Below are 20,688 nucleotides of genomic sequence, written 5' to 3'. Positions count from 1 at the left end.
CATAACTTTTATTACACTATTTCTTCTAATTGCTCCATTTTATTATTAGTTATTGTTGTTAATCTCTTACTGTGTCAAATTTATAAATTAAACTTCACCATAGGTATGCATGTATAGAAAAAACAGTATCTGTAGGGTTCGGTACCAACACTGAGATATCCACTGGGGGTCTTAGAATGTATCTCCTGCAGACAAGAGGGGGCCACTGTAAATGGAATCATACGTTATATACACTTTTGTGTCTCTCTTTTAGCTCAGCATTATATCTGTGAGATTCATCATAGCCAATGTCATTGTGTGTATCAATAGTTGCTTTCTTTTTATAGCTGGGTTCTTGTCCACTGCATAAATATATTCCAATTTGTTATCTTTCCCCCTGTTGATAGACATTGGATTGTTTACAGTGTTTGGCACTTATGAATAAATCTCCTATGAATATTTATGCATAAGCATTTTTGAGAATCTATATTTTTATCTCTTGAGTAAATATGCCTGATATGTTTTATTTTTTTGAATCTATATTTTTCTTTCTCTTTGTTAAATGCTTGGTAAGTTATCCATTTAAAAATTAGCTTTGGTTTTATTGATTTTCTGTTTGGGGGTTCTTTTCTGTTTATTGATTTTATTCTTTATTCCTTCTTTTTGCTTACTTGAGGTTTAATTTACTCTTTTTTTTTCTAGTTTCCCATAGTGGTAACTTATTGGTTTGAGATGTTTCTTTTTTTAAATATTAGAGTTTAATTTGATATTTTTCTAAGCACTGTTTTAGTTGCATTTCACATATTTCGATATATTGCTTTTCATTTATATTAAGTTAGAAAGTTTGTTTTCACGGTGACATCTTTTTTGATGCATTTTACTTAGAAGAATGATTTTAATGTTTGTATACAAGAGGGTTCTTCCAGACATTGTTTTATTGTTGATTTCTCACTTAATTTCATTGTGGACAAAAACATATTTTGAATGACCTTCATCTTTTTCAACTTATTGGGGTTTATTTTATGGTCCAGAATATTATATATCCTAAAAAATAATATGTGTTTACTTGAACATAATTAATTTCCTTATGTTGTTTCACTGAAGTGTACAACTTATATTTAAGGCAAATTGGTTGATAATATTTTCAGGGTCTTCTGTATCCTGATTTTCTACCTACTTTTTCTATCCATTATTGAGAAAGAGAGAGTTGTTGATGCTTCTAACTATAATAGTTGTGTTCATTGTCTACTGCTGCATAGCAAATTGCACCCACGTTAAGTGGCTTAAAATGATGACACATATTTATTAACTCTCAGTTTCTGGCTGCCTTCAAGATTTTCTCTGAAGTCTTGGTTTTCATCAGTTTGACTATGATGCACAGATTAATGTTTTTCTTCATATCTTTCCTCATTTTGGTTTTCTGAGAATCTAAAAACTGTAAATATGTGTTTTTACCAAATTTTAAAAATAGTACTAGGTTTTCAAATATTATTTCTATCACATTCACTTACTCTTCTCCTTAACTTTTATTACATGCATATTAAAACTTTTTGTATTGTCTCATAAAGTCCTGACACTCTTGCTTTTTCAACCTATTCTTCAGATTGGATCATTTATATTTATATACTTTCAAGCTTATTTTCTCATTACCCTGTCATCTCCATTCTGCTGGTAAGCCTATCCTGTGAGTTTTTATTTCATATATTGTATTTTTTTAAGTTCGAGAATTTAATTGCAGTTTTTGTTAACTTTTTTTTTTTTTTTTTACTGCCTTGCTAAGATTTCCTACCTTTTATTCACTGTGAGAATATTTTCCTTTTGTTGGCATGGTTGGAATAGCTGCTTAAAAACTCCTGTCTGTGCCCTGTCTGGTTTGGCTCAGCAGTTAGAGCATTGACCCATGAACCAATGAGTTGCGGATTCGAGTCTGGTCAAGGGCATGTACATCAGTTGTGGTTCACCCTTGGCCATGGTCAGGGTCATTCAGGAGGCAATCGGTCAAAGTTTCTCTCTTCCTCTCTCTCTCCCTCTCCCCCTCCCTCCCTTCCAGTCTATCTGAAGATAAATAGGAACATATCCGAGGGTGAGGATTAAAAGAAAAATTTCTGTCTGCTAATCCCAGTGCCTGGGTCATTTTGGAGTTCATGTTCATGTCTTTTCTCTTGAGACTAAGTCAACATTTTTCTTGTTCTCTATATTTTAGGTAATAATTGGAGTTTATCTAGACACTGTGAACATACGTTTATGAACATTTAGAAAAAATTTATTCCAAAAAGTTTTTTTTTATTTGTTTGTTTTAGTAGGCAATAAACTCAACTGGGCTCAAACTACTGACTCTGTCTCCTTTGCAGCAGCTCAAATCTCAGTCCATTCCTTTCATCCTCAGCTGACTTCTGTGGTCTGTTTCATCCGTGCATGATTTAGGGTTCTGCTAAGTAGTTGAAGACAGTTTGTATATAGAGTTAGGGTCCTTCCTCTCTGTCTCTCCCTTTTGTGGTAGTTATTCTCTCACTTTCCAGAAGTTGTGGTTTCCTTGACACCTGTCCTCTGTTTCTTTGGGTCAGAAAGTCGCGTGTTTTCTGTAGGGATTTTATTCACTCTGCCTGGTGCCCCTGAAGCATTCTCTTTGGCTAAGATGTATGAACAAGGTAAAATCTCCTGTGTTATTCCTTTTTATAAGTATTGACCTCCTCTAACATCCACTTGTTTTGTTCTTTTTTCTGCACACAGTGCCTTCAAATGGTTGTTTGGTTATGCAGGCAGTCCCTGCATGCATGTTACCATGTTAACCGAAACCTGTGCATTTTGTAATCATGCTTTTACTTTGCATAGTGACTGCTATTATAGAGCTGTGTGAAGCAAGGACATGGTTGCAATAGGCATGAGTTTCCGTTAACATGGTATTGTGCAATATAAGGAATACCTGTATTTTGTCTAGATTCTATATAGTTGTTCTCTGCAGGATGGTTGTTCTGGTTGGATCTTTATGGTCCACACCAGAAGAGGAACAAACCTGTTTCCTGATAGTTTTCTATCATGGTCTAATGCTTTTTTCCTTCATAACAGTTTTCAAAATTTATAATTATTTATAAATTTTTAGAAATAATTATAGTTATTTAAAAATTATTTATTTAATTTATGTCTGTTTACTTATTTATTTTTACACACTGATGTTAAAATTGTATGACAAATAAAATACATTGAATAGGTATACATTGGATAAAGGAATGAAGCACCTCATAACAAAATGATGGCTTCCATGATGATAACACTTAGGTTGCAGAATGATTTCAACGATAGTCACAAGATACTTTCAGGGACCACAGTCAGATAAACGGTATCATCCTAGAAGCCCAGATAAGATCCCCATGTGTGTTTAAGATCCAAGATAGGCACTTTGGATATTGTAATGACAAGAGCATTTGATCTCTATTTTTATAGAATATTTTCTTTAAAAAAAATTTTATTTTTAATCTTTACCCGAGGACATTTTTTTTCCATTTTTTTGTTCAGATAGAGTGGGAGGGAGAGAGAGGAAGAGAGAGAGAGAGAGAAACATCAACGTGAAAAAGACACATTGAGTGTCTGCCACCCGCATAACCAACCAGGGCCGGGGACATACTGCAACCAAGGTACATGCCCTTAGCGGGAACCGAACCCGGGTCTCTCTGGACTGCAGGCCAACGCTCTAACCGCTGAGCCAAACCGGCCAGGGCTATAGAATATTTTCTTAGTGTCTAACTGAGGTAATGGGAAAAGCCTGGAAATGCTAACAGTTTATAATAAAGCCAAGTTTTAAAGACTTAGATTTTTATAAGTTATTAAATGATTGAAAGTTATGTTTTTATAGTTGTGACAGATCACAGTAACACCATATTTATATGATATAGAACAGGTCTCCTGCTTAACATTTTAGAGATCCTGGTTCTTTAAGTAAAACATCTAGTGTAATACTTAGCACAGAATAGATGCTCAAGAAATGTTAATTTATTTCCTTTTGTCTCACCCTCTCTTCTTTGTAGCAAATCATACAAGTGCCCGTTCCATTCAGTTCAGTTTACTAGTTTCCAAGCATCATGGCAACCCTATATTTTTAAAAAACTTAATAAAGCTTAGGCAAAAAATAGCCTTTATTTTTTGTAGGACTAAAAGCAATTTCTATAGCAAGAGTGTAAAAGAATGGAGCATTTATTGATGAGTAAAACATGTGTTCGTCTGCACAGATCTCCAGATTCACTTTGTTTATGCACTGGTGACTTAAGAACCTTGGTTGAGGTTTTAATCGAAATTTTCTCTGGGAAATCCTTGGCTAGAGTGGAGGAGGTTCCTATACACGGGATAAATATTCTTTTTCCCTCATTTCATTGAGATATACTTGACATATAAGATTGAATTAGTAAAAGGTGTACAACATAATGACTTGCTATATGTATACATTGTAAAATGATTACCACAATAAATTTAGTTAACATCTATCACCTAGTTACAATGTGTTTCTTGTGATGATAATTTATTTATTTAAATGTTTTTATTGATTTTTTTAGAGAGAGAGGAAAGGAGAGAGAGATAGAAATATTGATGTGAGAGAAAAACGTTGATTGGCTGCCTCCTGCATGCCCTGTACTGGGGATGGAGCCTACAACCTGGGCATGTGCTCTGACTGGGAATTGAACTAAGACCTCTAGTCCATAGGACAACACTCAATCCACTGAGCCACACTAGCTGGGCTGTGATGATAATTTTTAAAAAGATATATTCAACATCATGATCAGACTATTACATTTGGCAATAAACTCAACAGCATGGGTGCAAAAAAAAAAAAACAAAACTGCATTAAAACGCTTTTTTGGAATGCTTTACACTTTCCACAGAACAGAAACTAAAATAACCTGTTATAGAGTTAGTCACAAATACAGTTCTCGAGTATTTTACTCATTCACATGCATATTCTCTATAATATGTCTTCTTTGTAGCAGCTAGGCCCTGCCACCACTGTGCTTGGCTGAATTCACAAATCTGTTGTAAACTGTAGCTTTCCTGTCACCTGTCTGGCTCTCCTCTCCTGCTAAGCTTTGTTCCCTGGTAGTAATTAAAACTTTTTGCCACTGCCATAATTACTACTTATGGAACCACCAAACCCACCTTGGGTTCATAGTTTGGCAAAGAATTGGCCTCCACCACCAGAGGGCCCAGAATTTCTGCTTCCAAAGTTTCCCTCTTCCATGGGTCTAAAATTGAAGATTGATTATTGTAATTGCCAAAATAATTATAGCTTCCACCACCTTCAAAATTGCATCCATCTTTACCGAGTCCATTAACACCATCCCCACTGCCATCATATCCACCACCATCATAGCTGCCACCAAAACCACCTTGACCACTGAAATTTCCTCCATGACCAAATTTGTCATTTCCACCAAAACCACCTCCAAGGTTTCCCGAACCACTTCGACCCCTCTGGCTGTATGAAGCATTAGCCACCTCTTGCCTTGATTGGGCTTTCCTTACTTCACAGTCATGCCCCTTCACAGGATGGTCTTTCTGAAGGACAATCTTTTCTACAGAGTCATGGTCATCAAAGGTCACAAAAGCAAAGCCTCTTTTCTTTCCACTGCCTTGCTCAGTCATGATTTCAATCACTGCAATTTTCCCATATTGTTCAAATCATCTCTTAGGTGCTGTTCTTCTTTAACACTACTGACAAAAATTTTTTTCACAGTGTAGCGGGCACCAGCTCTTTGAGAATCTTCTCTTGAGAAAAACCCTCTCTGGTTCTACAGCTCTTCCATCCACCTCGTGCGACTCTGCATTTGTGGCTGCACCTATGTCTTCCATGATGGCATTAGGACAAACCTGGAGCCTCTGGAGTGCTTGGTGTTTGGATCTCTCATCTCCACACAGTCTATGAGTGTTACCATGGCCCAAAAGGGCTCCTCAGACTCTCATCAGTTGTTTCAAAGCTCAAACCTCCAAAAAAGAGCTTTTGCAGCTGTTCTGCTTTTTGGGAGACTCTGACTTAGATGTGATGACTGCAGGAGGGGAGACTTTAATGATGCTTACTTGGTGGCATCCACCGGCAGAAAGGAATGACCTAAGGAACTTTTAAGATTTTCTTTCTTAGCAACTTGCAAGTGTACAATACTGTATTATTAACTAGAGTCACCACGCTGTGCATTACATCCCCAGAACTTATCTTTGTACTATGTTTATATGAAGTCTCTAATTCAAGCTATTTCCTTTAATGAAGAATCTCTTCAGTTTCACGTATTTCCTTTCACTGAGTGTATGACATTAGGGTGAGTGATACACAATTTGATTAACTGAAGACAAGTAAGAAAGAGGATCTCTATAGGTGGATAACATGAATTTCCCCACTCACTAGTGTAGATCCAGTAGGACTGTATATCAATGCTTCTCAAACTTCAATGTGCATAGGAATCATCTGGAGATCTTGGTAAAATGCAGATTGTGATGCAGTAGTTTTGGAGCAGAGTTAGGGATTCTGCATTTCTAATAAGATCCCAAGTAATGTCTATGTTGTGTATTGAGGAACACACTTTGACCTGCTAGCTTATACCACTGACTGACTTTGAAGATGGGGCTTAGAATATTTCTTCCTATTTTATCCATTTAAATGTGGTGATTACTGTAACTATAGACCCTTTTTAAGCTGCGTGGGTAAAAAGACAGTGTAAAATAAATTCCAGATGATATCAATCACAACATCCCAGGGTTTTAGATTTTTCTTGGCAATTGTTCTTTATGGCACCTTTTTCAGTATACCTAACATGTTCAATAATAAACTCTTCTTGTTTTCTCAAGATTTAGTGTTTATATATAATAAAATATACTGACTAAAATGGAACTTAGCTATCATTCTAACTTCTCATTTCACTGATGATTAGACTAAGGCTGCATTAATTATGTGACTTGACTGCTTGTTTTGAGCCTCTTTAACATACAAATAATTAATATTAATTTGGAAGATCATAGAGTGGTTGTTCCTATAAAATTATTAAATAACTCCTTTGACTGTGATTTAACCTATAGATTCCATTAAATAGAATGATTATCCCATTGCCTTGAACAACTTAGTTGCTTTGATATTATGCAGACATGATATATCCAGAGACCTCTTTTGCTAGGAAAACTAACACTTTACATTTTATTGGAAGTATTAAATGGGAACATTCACTTAAATGGAAAAAATTTCCCTTTGATAATAAACATTCAGTTTGCTAAGCTAATCTCTGCCAAATCAGAAGACATTGCTTTTAATGGTCTAGCAAAGCACATGTATAAAAGAGCCATGAATTAAATGCAGAATCTAAACAATATATTTCTGTCTTAAAACATAAGTAATATGAATGACTAGATTCCTTCAGTTCTCAAATGTCATATTCAAGTTGACCCTTTATTTTATTTGCCTAGTTTTCAAGTAAAATTTTATTTTAAATTAAAATGGATACATCCCTGACCTATCACCCACTTCTGCAGTTTCCACTGCACACGGCACATTTCCTCTCATGTGTCTCTGATGCTTCCCATTAAAAGTCTCTAAAACTAAACTCACATTTTCTAAACGCTTTCCATGTTGAACTAAGTGGAAATATAATTTTCCCAACATTAAATTGGAATTGTTTTTCACTCTTTCTTCTCATCAGCTCTATATACCATATCAGTTATTTTCACTGATTCTTTTTTTCAAATGCTTTTGTTACTCTACGAATCTTACTAATATTACTCTTGCTCAAACCATCATTAGTTCACACCTAATTTAGAATACATTCCTTATATTAATTTTAATTTCCAGCCTAAACTCTCCTTTAAACCATACCTAATTATTCACACCAGGTCAGTCCTCTTGAAACCATTGCTATGCTCACCTTAACCGGAATCTCTGCAACAGCTCTCCATTATCTCTAGAATAAAATACAAATTCTTTACCCCAATATTCAAGATTCTTTATAACCCAGCCCCAAACTATCTTCCAAGCTTTACTTTATACTAATCCCAATATATACCATCTACTAGTCAAATTGCTTCACTTTCTGTCTTCCAAATACACCATGCACTTTTCAATTCTTATGTCTTTTGCAATTTCCTTAATCTTGTGGGCATTCCCTTTTCCTCTGTTCTCATGGCGATAAATTTAAGTGAAAACTACACATTAAATTTAACTGGTAAGAAGTTTTAGAGTTAACTGAGTTCAACCTCTCATCTCTTCTACCATTTTAAGAAACTAAGTACCACAAAAATGTAGATTTATGCTTACCAATATCTAATGAGCACACTACTACTCATTGCATAAAGTCAGTTATTTTGAAAATTATGTGGTTCATTTTTTATCTACCATATTATCTAAGTTGATGATAAATTTTTGTGAAGACCAAAGTCTACTAAATTTGATCATCATAAACAATCTCAAGGAAGTTCAAATTAAGCCCAATTTTATACATGTTTTATGGACTGGCTAATGACGAGTCTGAACTGACTTCTCAACGACTCTAAGATTTTCCTGGTTCCTGTAAATATGTGCTCACACTTTATGCCCTGCTAATATCATGAAGAGTCAAGTAAAAATTTAGAAGCTGGGCTTTAAGTAGCTTTTAAACATTTTTCAAGTTTTCTTTACTTTGTTTTAAATAAAATTAGTTCCTTTGGGAAGAGTTTTATAGCCTGTCTTCCTCTACCCCTACCTCTTTATCCCCAGGTAAACTCTTTGAGCTGGTGAGGGGCTCTGGGGCTCTGGAGCTGAGGGTAGGAACAACTACACGCTTCTAATTGACTGACATACCCACTCTAAAAGCTGAGCACTCAGTAGGTGGGGCCAGTAGCCTGTAAACCTTTCCACTTGCCTCTCCTGGCATGGAACCTCTGCTTCACAAGTAGGGAAATGACAATTGTTGCTGCAGTATTTCCAGCATTTTCAGTACTTCAAGCATGCTACATTCAGAATAGGATCTCTATTCCACTAGTGGGACCTAGATATAAGTAGGGAGCCCCATCTCTCCACCATACTACGCAGGGACTTAGCCTTAGTATCTTCGAGTCTTGCATGGGGAGTCTGTGTGCACACACTAGACAGAAACTCACTTTCTGACCTTTTTCTAGTGACCCTAACTTCTCTAAAAACTGGCGGTGATCAGAATTTTGACTATATGCAAACTGAATACACATATACCCAAATAATATTATCTGTGTTTATTGCTGTCTAATTTATGCTATTCTACTGTATTTATTTTTTTAACTAGAAATGAACTAAGTTAGAAAGAAGATTAGGCTTATATCAACATGTGTAAGGGAGAGTCTCTGAGGAGAGCAGAAGATATAAGCAGGCAGAATGTTTTTAATTAATGATAAGGGCTATACAATATTAAATTAATAGATTAGCATGTCTCATCTTTCTTGTTATATTGTCAAAACAAAAAACATAGTGTTAAATGTAATTTAATATGCCGCTGTTTAGATGCAGTCAGCATTCAAGCTGCTCCTGAAATGTTTACTGTAGCAGATTTTACATTAGTAACCTTAACACATTATAAAATACTGACACATACATGACGGTTTTTAATTTATTTTCTTATGACAATCCTGGGAAGTAGATAAAATTGAGGGTCCACCCAACTGAGAGGGAGAATGGCAGAGCCTGTATTCAAATCCTCACCTCTTTCTGGTGCTTGCTTCATTTGATAATCTTCCAGACACTCTATATTATTAACAACTGCATACCTACATTTTAATAGGACTTCTTTGCTGCTGGAGTATCTCTATAGTGATTGCATTTGGAGTTTAAAACCTGTGGGTCTGGAAAGATATGCCATAGTTTTTAACTCCTGTTTAAAAATAAACTGAGGTATATTTAAAAATAATGGAATTTATTAGAGCAAAAATCAGTTAGGATGAGACTCACCAAACTGGCAGTGGTTAGGAGTGTGGCCCCGACAGGAGCTCTGGGAGAGGCAGAAACACAGAGAAAGGCAGAAACACAGAGAGGAAATTATTGATCAGCTGGAGTTGAAATCCTAGATGGCTGTTTGTGATTGGTTGTCCTTAGGGTTCAAATTCATAACTTTAAGGCATTTGCAGGCTTAGATTTTGGTTTGCTTATGTAGGCCCAAGGCATCAGAGTCACCTCAGTCTAATGGCCTCCTTTTTTCATTAACTAACATCACTTTTTTTTTTTCTTTACCTCAATTATGAAAAGCTGCCTTTCCTAGGAGCTTTCATTGTTTGAGTTTACCTCTGTCATTGTATTTAATACCTAACTACAAATGTTTCTTCTCACTAGAATTAGCACAGTGCCAGGCACATGCCAGACTGTCATGGAATGTTAATTGGGGGGAAGAAATGACTGACTACATAAATATGTATTGTTCTACTTCCTCTTAATCAGTTTCTGTTTTCTAGTGGGTTGATTTTTTTCACCCTTGTTTAGCCTGTTGGTTATTATCATTGTGCCTTTTTATCCCTCTCTCTAAACCATCAATTATAGAACTTCTAGGCTTTCTCTCAAGGAACTGGAGAAAGTAGGTAAAATGTTATACCATCCAATTTTCAAGAATAAATGTGATGTCAACACTATTGTATTTTAAGGGATTAATAAATATTGCTTAATGAATGAACAAAGGAAAAACATGAAATTTTCTCAGTGATGTGGATAAATGGGCAGGGGCAGAATCTAAAGTGAAATCTGTTCCCCAACTCTAACAGAAGCAGGAAAAAGTAACTATTACCAGAGGCTATATAATTCTGTGAAGGCCTATTTGCAAATTGGAGTAATTAGGGGAACCTAAATAAAACTTAACAGTCTCCTAATAGCTAACATTAAAATTGCGCAGCATTCTTTAAATAAAAGTTTGATTTACAAATTTTAAAACATATATACATACATATGTGTATATATATAAATATTATTATATTTATTCATATATTATGCATTGCATATATATAATACCACATGGTACATATATAATATGATGCCATTAAAATAATACTAGTAAATTAATGTTTATTTATATGTAAAGAAAATTTTAATACATTAAATTAATGAGTAGATTATACAAAATATGCTTCTGTGTTTGCTAAAAAGGTAAATATCTATATACTCATATATGTATTGGACACTCTCTGGAAAGATGTATACCAAAATGATATTGTGGTTCCTTTAGGCAATTAGATTAAAGGTGATTTTTACTTTCTTTGTATTATTTTATCTGCCTATTCAAAAAAGAACCAATAAATTTGAAATATTTAAAAGAAGCAATACATTTATTTTCAATAATATGTAGTGAAAAATGAGAAGATGATCAATTCACTAGTCTAGAATAATACTCCTGTACTCTCAAGTAAAATAACACATAATCTGCTTATCTGGTTTTTAAGTTTAAGAGAAAAGTGGAATCAATTATTTTGAAATTTACTTACATCAATTATTTGGAATTTGTTCAATGTCTTTCAGCAGATTAAACATGTGTTAAACTAAATTGAATATCTATTTTTAATATATTTCATCTCTAATGAAATCAGTTGTTTTGCAGAATATGGTGATTCTGAACTGCTAAAATTTAGTAATTATATTTTTGAAATGCCACTATATTCTTCCTCTTTTTGTTTTTATGCTCACTTGAGGGCATTTTTGCATTTATCTTCAGATTGAGCTGGAGGCAGAGAGGGAGGAAGAGAGGGAGAGAAACATCAACATGAGAGAGACACATCGAGTGGTTGCCACGCACACAATCCCAACCAGGGCCGGGGACAAACTGCAATCGAGGTACTTGCCCGTAGTAGGAACTAAACCTGGGACTCTCTGGTCCGCAGGCCAATGCTGTAACTGCTGAGCCAAACTGGCCAGGATGCCACTATATTCTTAAAGTAAAATCAATTTGAAAGTATTTGTCCTAACACTATTGATTTTTCTTTTTTGTAGGGGGAAATTATTTGGGAATGGGCTTGGGTAATTCAAAGAAAACCTATAACTTTTATGATATTATTGTTGACAAACATTGAAGGATTATAATGAATAAAAAAACACAGAATCAAGAAATTATATAGACCTTAAATTTTTACTCTATAATGATTAATTATACAATATAATAGTATTATTGCAATTGTGCAAAAATAATCAATCAATTAAATAATAAGTGATGGCAAGTTCAATGAATAATAAGTAATATGATTTATACTTTTTAAATGGTCAAATTAATAAAAGATAATCAAGGAGAACATCAATATTCAAGGGATGAATTGAGATGACTAAAAGTTTTGGTGACATTTAATTTATATATGATAACTTGGCTTCCTTGATTGTGTCTGAGGCTATTTTCTTTTAAACCCTAGCACTCCAATTTGATTATTTACTCCCAGATGAAATGTAAGCTTATAGTTGTTAACAAAAAAACAAAAACAAAACATGCTTTCCCTGATTTGGAGACCCCAAAAGGGCAAAAAATAATAAACATACAACTGAATCAGTTTTGGCTTTTCTACAACACACAAGATCATTAATAACAAATAATAATAAATGGTCTACTTTCTCACCCTTGCATACACATTTTAATTGTATTATTTATAAAACTTTTTAAACAGATTTAATCATCTAACTACAATTTTGTGTTTTCCTCACCAAACTTCATCTTCCTCCCATCTCGCTCTGTTTCTTTTCAGATTTCATCTGAAAGTTTGAATAATCACTCATTCTGAATTTGGAATTAGTCAAAATTATTCTATCGCCACCTCTGATTTTCAACTGCCTATCTCATATTTTAAATCTTATATACAAGTCTTTAGGGGAAGGTAATTAAGTTACCTTTCTAAAACCCTTATTATTTATGTGAAAATGTTTAGTAACTATATACTGTAACTGTATATTATTGTCATTCTTTTCTTTTTTTCAAGAAAAACATGATGATTGAAAGTAAGAGACAGAAGTAATATAGATCATCAGAAGTGATATAGTTCATTGTTATCATTCCTGCATCTTGATATGACTCACATTTATTGGGAAATAAATGATTAATTTAACAACTCCAGCAAGGCAGCAAATGAAAACAATTTTAAACATGACTAAAATTTTAATGGTTTGAATGAAGAAGTGGCCATAGAGGTTTTTCTTAGATGAAGTGACTCTATTCATTGATTTTGGAGTCCGGTGAATCTAAATTTTTTCCAAAACTGTAGTGATTTTTAATCATATAAGTGCCTCAGGAATACATTTTTCTGTAAGAATTCAAACACAACCGACAAATATAAAGCTCCTTTGACTGTTTTCCTCACCCTTCATCCTAATTCCTTAGCAGAACTAACTATTGTTGTCAGTTTGGATATTGTCCCCTCAGAGTTTTTCTAAAATTTGTATAGATATAAATATATTGTAACTGTTAGTAGGTATAAATAGATCTTCATGAAAAACATATGATTATTATTGATATTTTATTCACTGAACACTATGTGTCAGGAATGTTTCCATAGTTGTCAATGAATACTAATGGTTGTTTCCATTTATCTGCTATAACACACAGTACAAGTAATAATGAAATAAATATATTTGTGTCAGCTTCTTTATGCAAGTATAAGAGAAGTGATATTGCTGACTTATGGCGTTTGGACATTTTTCATGTTTACTGAACAGTAATATGCCCAGCATGCTTATGAGTGTTGGGGTAGTGCTATTATTTCCCCATTTTCCAGATCAAGAAACTGAGGCATAGGGAGGTTAAATTTTTATTTAATTTTTTTTTCTTAATTGATTTTTTTAGAGAGAGAAGAAGGGAGAGGGAGAGAGAGATAGAAACATCGATTGGCCACCTCCTGCATGCCCCCCCACTGGGGATTTGGCCCACAACCTGGGCATGTGTCCTGACCAGGAATCGAACTTGCGACCTCTTGGTGCATGGGTCGATGTTCAACCGCTGAGCCACACCGGCCGGGTGGGAGGTTAAATATTTTTAATAAGAAAATGGAAACCAAGGTATGAGAGAATAAGTAACTCACTGAATATGATATGGCGATAAAGTGTCAGAGCAGAGATCTGAACCCAGAATGTATCTGACCTCTTAACCACATTGCTGTACTGTCTCTGGAATAGATACTATCAAACTAACAAGTAACTAAACAAATTTGCACTCTCCCTAGTAGGGTGTGTGAATTCCCATTACCTCTCACCTTCACCAATACACATACTTGAAGTTACAAAATGTTTAAATACTTTCTGATTTGAATAACAAAAAAAATAGTATCTTGTTATTTTAATTTGCATTTCCCAGATTTCTGGCCATGATGAACATCTTATAGTTTATTAAACATTTATATTTCATTTTTAGGAATTTGTTGTAGATATCTTAAAACTGAAGGATTAGATGTAAAGCTGAAATGAATCCATTCTCTCTTTATATATATACACATACATATGCACACACACATATCCTCACACACTAAGTTAATATGTTTCTATATGTTTAAACATAAATATATGTAATTTTATGAAACTATATAGTCAGTAAGTACACCCAAGTAATACAAACAAATTATTTACAGATATACAATGTAACCTTGGTGCTAATGAACAATACTGTTCTGCGCTGGTTATTGTCAGTTAGTCCCCATCTAACTTCTTTGTCTGTGCTTCTATGCCCTGCTCTGGGAGTATGACTTCTGTGGACTGCATCACACTGGCTTCTGTGTCCTCAGGCTTCTAGTTCAATGGTAGGACCGGCAGGAAATCGGAGGGCAATAGGAGAGTCAAGCTGAGTATTTATCTGTTCTCTCCACTGCTTTTTCGCTGTGACTGTAGTAGTTGCCTACACTATGGCCACAGCTCCTGTTGGGAAGACCACTTGTAGGGCTCCAGCTCTCACAGGATTCAGGTGGTACAGTTTGCTCCCCTTACCCTTTGAGGCCCAGGGCTTGTCACAGCTTCCTACTGTTCTACCACATGGTTCTTTCCTGTCCTTTGTCAGTCCCTGTCACTCTGGCCACTCTTCTGTCAGTAGACTTTACATTAAAATCACCCCAGTTAGGCATTTTTGAGTATCTCTTCTAATTCTTTCCAGGACATTGTCAGGCACAACTTCTAGTTAGAGTATTAATGACATCTTAATCTAGATTAGGGTAACTAGAAGAATCTCTTTCCAGATTTTGCTCCAAATCCTCTTCTTTAGGAAATCAGATTTTATATAATCTACTTATGTATTCCCCATCAAGATGCTCTATGCCAGTCAGCACTGCTGAGCATTAGCATATCTCATTGCTATCATTCTTTCCAGCAAGAGTACAATCTGAAGTTCAAGTGGATGTTTAGATAATATCACCAGTTGTTTTGTGCAAGCTAAACTTCTGCCCTAAATAACAGATATATTTTTTTTACTTTGGAAAATTTCAAACATATATAAAAGTAGATAGAATAACAATGAACCCACATATACCCAAAACGGAGTTTTAATAATTATCAACACATAGCCAATCTTATTTCATCTATACCCCCACCCACTTGCTCCCTTCCCATATTAATTTGAAGAAATCTTAAAGATTGTATCACTTTCTCCATAAATATTTTGGTAGGTACCCTTAATATCATCAGGTGTGTAGTATTCACATATCCAATTTAATAGTTTCAATTGGAACACCACATTTTAATTGATTATCATGTCTTTTAATTCTCCTTTAATTCATTGGTTCCTCACCCATTTCCCTTTTTACCCTTGCAGTTTGTTTGTTGAAGACAGTCAGTTGTTTAAAGAATTTCCCACAATTTGAAATTTGCTATTTGTGTCTTTATAGTGTTTTCTAACGAGTCTCTCTAAACACTGTATTTCTTAAAAGTTAGTAGTTGAAAAATAATAACTTTTATCAGTTTTAAGTTAGTTGTATGTGTGTGTTTTTAAAGATCAATAAAAAATAATGTATTTTTCCATCAAGAAACATCTAAGCTCTATTTACCTCTCTTTTAGTGAATAAGTAGCCACTTATTCTTAAAACTTAGGTTCATTTGGAGTTACAAAATGATACTATCTATATTGTATTATTTATTCTTCATATATTGTTCAGAATACTTCTGTTAAAAAAATTCAAAAGCAAAATTTTCCCTTATCTTCTATTTGGTTATCCAGTGGTATAGTTCATACTGTGAAGGCAAAAGAAATGTTCAATTCTTTTGATACCTTTACTATTTAAAAAATATTGAGTTGTTTTATTACATTCTTCAGTGACGGCCAATAAGCTTATCTTAACATAATTATAAATTCATGAATTTAAACACATTGATGTAGACTTCTGGTCAAGATGGCGGCATTGGTAAGCGTGGTATTGCCTCCTCCCACAACCACATCAAAGTTACGACTAAACTACAACACAACCATCACTCACACCACCTGAAATAGAGCTGAATGGATGTCCTACAATTAAAAAATTAAAGAAGAAGCCACATGGATACTGGTAGGAGGGGCGGAGTTGCAGATAGGCAGGTCCCACACTCATGTGGTGGATAAAAATTAGGGGGACCCCTCGGGTGCGAAGGGCATCCCTGAAGAGTGAGGGATCTCCGTCTCACACCAGGTGCCCAGCTCAGGGTTCCAGTGCCAGGAAGAGAAGTCCCCAACACTTCTGGCTGGAAAAACCAGCGGGAACTGAGGCTGAGGGAGCCCCAGCCAAATCCTCTTAAAGGGCCCGTGCACACTTACTTGGACTTGCTTTCTCTGAGCTCGGAGGGGAGGTAGCTTGAGGGGTGCCAGAGACATAGAGGGAAGAACTATGCTGTTTGGCCTCAGGAAGAGGGCTAGAGGGGCATCTTTCTCCTGGACAGAGGTGCTGGCGGAGGCTGATGTTCCTTTGGTGAGTCCTTCCCTGGGCTGGCAGACACCACCATATCCGGAACTCCAGCAACCTGGGTCACACTATTTGCCCCACCCTGGTAATTTCTTGAGCCCCTGCCCCACCCAACTTTCAGGCCCACCCAGCTGTTTCCAAAGGTTTTACCAGAGGATTGGCCTGTCTTGGATCCTGCTTCAGAGTTTTCTAAAATCTCTCAAATAAGCAGCATCTGTTCTCAGCAAGCCCCATATTTCTTGTGAAGTGGTCCCAGGCCTGGCACTAGAAGCAGCCAGCCTTGGTTCACAACTTGGCTTTTCCTGGACACCTCCAATCCCAGCACAAGAAGCAGCCATCTGCAGATCACTTTGTAGCTTATACTGGGTGGCCCTGAATAGAACACAGGCAGTGTCTGACCTTGCCCCAAAGCCAACACAACCAGTGGACAGCTTCAGAACACATTGAAACACCACTACCCAACCACCTCCACAAGTGGCACACTCAATGAGTGGACTCAGTGGGTACCAGAACCCTGATGAAGTAAGTCTTGCTCTGTGTGGTAGACCCATGCACAGCTGATACTCCAAGGTAGTCAGAGGCCAGTGGTCAGTGGGCACAGCCAGTCCTTGCAGCTGATCAGCCTGAGTAAATCCCTCCCATTGATGTGCCAACAGCAATCAAGACTCACAACAGAAGGGTGTACAGTCCACACTAGGGGTGCACCTCGAGGGCCCAGCTGGGGTGACCAGGGAGACTGTGCCACTGGATCCTATAGGACACCTACAACAATAGGCCATCCTTTGAAGCCTAGGAGACATAGGAACTCTACCTAATACATAGAAACAATCACAGGGAAGCAACCAAAATGAGGAAACAAAGAAACATCCCAAATGAAAGAAAAGAACAAAACTCCAGGAAGAGAACTAAACAAAATGGAGATAAGCAATTAAGCAGATGCAGAGTTCAAAACACAGGTTCTAAGGCTGCACAAAGAACTTGGTGAGACATTTAAGGGACTTAATGAGACTTTCAAGGAACTTAAGGAGACCTTCAAGGAATTTCATAACATAAAAAAGAACATCAATAATATAAAAAAGGACCAGTCAGAAATGAAGGACGCACTAACTGAAATAAAGAATAATTTACAGGACATCAATAGTAGAGTAGGTAAAAACCAAGAAGCAAACCATTGATTTGGAATATAAGGAAGCAGAAAACACCCAATCAGAACAGCAAAAAGAAAAAAGAATCCAAAAAAAATGAGACTAGTGTAAGAAGCTTCTGGGACAACTTCAAGCATGCCAACATTCACATCACAGGGCTGCCAGAAGGAGAAGAGAGAGGAAGAAGTTGCAAACCTATTTGAAAAAATAATAACAGAAAGCTTTCCTGACTTGGTGAAGGAAACAGACATACAAGTCCAGGAAGCACAGAGAGTCCCAAACATGTTGAACCCAAAGAGGTCCACACCAAGACACATCATCATCAAAATGCTAAAGGTTAAATACAGAGAGAATCTTTTTTTTTTTTTTATCCTCACCTGAGGACATTTTTCCATTTTTTGTTCAGATAGAGTGGGAGGGAGAGAGAAGAAGAGAGAGAGAGACAGAAATATCGACGTGAAAGGGACACATCGAGTGGTTGCCACCCACAAGACCAACCAGGGCCGGGGACAAACTGCAACCGAGGTACATGCCCTTAGCGGGAACCAAACCCGGGTCTCTCTGTACCACAGGCCAACGCTCCAACCGCTGAGCCAAACTGGCCAGGGCCAAAGAGAGAATCTTAAAAGCAGCAAGAGAAAAGCAGTCTGTTACCTACAAAGGAGCTCCCGTAAGATTGTCAGCTGATTTCTCAAAAGAAACTTTGCAGCCCAGAAAGGAGTGGCAAGAGATATTCAAGGTGATGAAAAGCAACAACCTACAACCAAGATTACTCTATCCTGCAAAGCTATCATTTAGAATTGATGGACATATCAAGAGTTTCCCAGGCAAGAAAAAGCTAAAGGAGTTTATCACCACCAAACCAGTATTATATGAAATACTGAAGGGTCTATTTGAAGGAGAAGAACAGAAGTATAAACAATAAAATGATGGTTAATACAATTCTATCAACAACTGAATCTGCAAATGAGCAAGCAGAGCAGAAACAGACTCATAGATACTGAGAACTTTTTGTTGCTTGCCAGATGGATGGGGCCTTGGGAGATGGGTAAAAAGATGAAGGAATTAAGAAATACAAATTAGTTATTAGACTGATGAACCTCAAAGGGAAGGGGGGAGGGAGGGTGGGATGAGATAAACCAAACAACTTCTTTGCATATATGCATAACCAATGGACACCGACAAAAGTGTGGGGAAGGCAGGAGGAGGGTGGGATTGGGGAGGAGGGGGTCAATGGGGGAAAAAAGGGAGAAACATCTGTAATACAGTCAAAAATAAAGATGAGTAAAAGAAATAAACACATTGATGTGTTTCCATTATTCTTCTTAATGAAAGTCAAGTTGTCCCATGTTTGGCCAGTGGGAGCTTCTTCAAATTGTCTATAAGTCTTATTGACATAACTCTAATAGTCTTCCATAGCTTTCTTACTGTCTGGTATTCTAAAATCATCTTGTACATTTCTGGCCCTAGATCTAGAACCAGCCCATTCTCTCAGGATTCCTATTTATTTTCTTTTGCTTATATTTTTTAATTGGAAAATGATTTTTCAAGATTAGAATCTGAGCATTAAGGATTTTTGTCACCATTGGTTTGCTCTTTGTTTCTAACCTTTCCATTGTCCAAATTTAGGAAAATATTTAAAGTACATTTTTTATTCTTGTTTAAACCTCCAACTCAAATTTAGATTTACCTTTGAATCATTTTTCTTCTGCACTGAAATAGGTCTCAAGTTCATTGGGAATAAGAATTAGAGCATTCTATACTTTTGTTTTGTATTCTAAAAATGCATATATAACAATTTCAGAATATCATTTGCAGCACTACCACCAATAATGTGATTATGTAAAACAGTTGAATTGTTTTTCTGTTTCCAGTTCTTTGTGTCTTAAGTTATAACTGAGTCAAATTATTATGCTTTGAAGTCATTTGGAATGTGCCTCTCTATGTAATTATGCCACAAACTATATTCCCATTTAGGTTCAGCTGTTTCATTTCATATTAAAATTTTCTTTAGTTTCTTTGTTAAAATTTAACTTCATAATTATTCAAAAATATTTACATTGTTCCAAATTTGGATCTCCAATCCTTGTCTCGATATTTCTTCAGTGAATTTTGTTATCTAAAGCTTACTTTCTATAGATTTCTTAAGACGGATACTTATTTCTTAAATTCCTGGATAGTCATTAAATGTTATGGTTTTTATAATAAAAAGTGATTATGTGACATTTTATCCTAATACCTTGAGTACTGAACACTACTCCTTACAGAACAAAGCCCTGAAAATGACCTCATTTTCCATACACATGGCACGTCCCTGATACATCTGACAGGGCTCCATTTTTTTTTTTTTTTCTTAACTCTTTATTGTTGAATGTAAAATGTATTACAGATGTTCCACATTTTTCCCCCATTGACCCCCTCCTCCCCACTCCTGCCCCCCTCCCGCCTTTTTCCACACTATTGTCTGTGTCCATTGGTTATGCATAGAAGTTCTGTGGTTTATTTCTTCCCACCCCCCAACCCCTTTCCCTTTGAGGTTTGTCAGTCTAGCAATGAATTTGTGCTTCTTAATCTCTTCACCTTTTTCACCCATTCTCCCACCCCCCTCCCATCTGGCAACCAACAAAATGTTCTCTGTATCTATGAGAATGTTTCTGTTCTACCTGTTCATTTTGTTTGTAGATTCCATTGTTGATAGATATGTATTCAACGCCATTTTGTTTGTTCATATATTTTATCTTTT

The 20,688-nt window shown here is 35.9% G+C and overlaps 1 pseudogene; it reads right to left on the bottom strand.

Annotated features, from left to right (window-relative positions):
- Positions 1–5,068: 5,068 nt before the first annotated feature.
- Positions 5,069–20,688, bottom strand: part of LOC118619268 — a 47,440-nt pseudogene continuing 31,820 nt past the window's right edge.

Source organism: Molossus molossus, unplaced genomic scaffold, assembly GCF_014108415.1.
Source record: "Molossus molossus isolate mMolMol1 unplaced genomic scaffold, mMolMol1.p scaffold_m16_p_6, whole genome shotgun sequence".
In the NCBI taxonomy this organism is placed as follows: Eukaryota; Metazoa; Chordata; class Mammalia; order Chiroptera; family Molossidae; genus Molossus; species Molossus molossus.
Note: the sequence above shows the minus strand (reverse complement) of the source record. Positions and strands in the feature narration are given on the sequence as shown.